The sequence below is a fragment of the Pinus tabuliformis genome, chromosome X, assembly GCF_031772625.1.
Source record: "Pinus tabuliformis cultivar Carrire ecotype Pingquan chromosome X, CPIR1, whole genome shotgun sequence".
NCBI lineage: Eukaryota > Viridiplantae > Streptophyta > Pinopsida > Pinales > Pinaceae > Pinus > Pinus tabuliformis.
Window position 1 is genome coordinate 1,435,270,300 of NC_142308.1, and position 2,054 is coordinate 1,435,272,353.

A 2,054-nucleotide genomic window follows, 5' to 3' on the forward strand; every position below is an offset into this window, starting at 1 on the left:
ATTTAAAAGTATCTAGGCCTTCAGCATCATCTCTGATGGCAGCAATTACAAAAGATTTTGGCTACACAATCATTAACATAGTTAAATTTTTTTTCACATAATTTAGAAACCATGACCCTTTACACCACCACACGCCTTAACAAAATACTCTGCTCTACCCATAGTCAGCTAATGATAAACTCTATTTTTATCATAGTAACGTGAAAATTTAATAAGCAAATTAGAGTTACATTATTTTTTTATGAAAAGTCACATAATAAATTACATGAATGGCTCTTCCAATTCCATTCGCAATACAAAATAACATAAAATAGGTTCACACAGCGTGAGCTTCATCCTGTCTCTGTTCTACATTTTGTGAGAAGCCCATCTTCTCTACTTGCATCCGCATCTGGATCCTTATAATAATCCAAAACTCATCCATGTCGTTGTCTCCCTCCCCTAGTGCTGCTTTCAGATTGATGTTCCACTCGACCCGCCAGGAACAACTCCCTAGTTGTCATTATCAGATTGAGGATCAAGGGCCATCACTCTGGGAAGGACTCAAACCCTTTCCTCACTTTTCCTTGACAAAGGACATCACGTAAAGTCGGTTAAGAACTTCCCCCTGCCATTCTGGTAAAGACACCATTATCCCTAATGTGAGCCCCCAGAGAGGTTTCATTGGTGGTGCCATATCAATAGCTACTCTGTAGAGAAGTGAGTTGAGAGTTTGTTTCAATAAACGCCCACATAAATGTAAAATGAAAACAAGAATGATTACAATCAAAACGCTGACATAAATCCATACTAAATCCAATTGGTTTTGGATTTTAGGATCCTCTTTGATCCGGATTATAAAAACCTGAGCAAGTTACAACAAAATAATTTATCTACAATTACAAACTCGTATATACATACCCAAAACTTTTATTTCACAGAATTACACTCTGAAAGAGATCTCCACACAGCAAGTGCTGTGCGCCCTTTCATTTCGCGGACACAGATGCCGGCATCGCTATAAAGCTCGGCAGGTCATCACCGGCCATAATCACAACTAATTTCTCGTCCTTTTCATCAGAATTTTTTGGCTTATAAATCTCCCTCATCTCAGTCTTTCTGCTATACTCGACAGCTGATTCGCCACCATGCCCTAATCTGATGGCACTTACTTGTTCCGAATAGCGATCATTATTGTGAGAGTCTTCCCGGTCTGCGCAAAGCAGATCGCTTAAGGCAAAGACTATCAAAGCCATAATGATAATCGCTACGCCCAACATGTATGGCAGTGGTGTCTTCCATAGTGAACTGTCGCTTGTAGCATCAGGCGCCGTAGAATTTGTCATAACTGTGTAGCTCGTTACTCCGTCAATTGGATTTTAGTTTCTAGACTGTGGATTCACATAGAGGGAGGGAGAGATTCTGTAACAAACTTTGCCCTAATAAAAAATTTATATTAGATGGCCACGCAATCTATTCTGCCCATAGGCGGTGTATTTTTGAGGTGAGAGCACATAATTTAAGCTAGTACGTAGACACTATGAGAAACACTAATATTTATTATTTATGTCATAGTAGTTAAAACAGCTATCATCCACCAAAATGCATGACAGCATTGGCGACAAGCAAAATGTTTATTGGGTAAGGTACAATACGGAATAGGGCATCAGTGTACCATTATTGGTGGCTTTTCAGCCGATTGTCGAAGCTGTGAAATTTTGACCAATATACGTTTTAGTTTTTTAGTTAGAATTTGTTGGAATTTGATCATATAATTTTTTATAAGATTTGAATTTCAGTGGTTTAAAATGAGCTTTTAAGTGTATAAATAAATTTAGCACTTTGAGGGTAATTTTTTTAAGTAAAATATATCAGTTATTGTGTTTGGTCATATTTATGTGAATTTTAGATTTTGAAATGTTATAGTCTATTTGTTATATGTTTTAAAGTATTTTTCAATATAATTTACAGTTGAATTTGTGCATAATTTGACAATAGTTTTTTGAAATCACAAATTTGAATTATAAATTCTGAATAATACTAATATGTCAATTTTTTTCATGATTTTAAATTTT

General features: G+C 35.9%; 1 long non-coding RNA gene across 1 annotated transcript; it reads right to left on the minus strand.

The window, feature by feature from the left end:
• Positions 1-201: 201 nt before the first annotated feature.
• Positions 202-1,533, minus strand: LOC149145419 (uncharacterized). The gene is made up of 2 exons (XR_016264722.1): positions 901-1,533; positions 202-689 (listed from the first exon to the last, which is right to left on the minus strand). It is a non-coding gene; the product is annotated as an uncharacterized LOC149145419 (long non-coding RNA).
• Between the last annotated feature and the right edge of the window lie 521 nt (positions 1,534-2,054).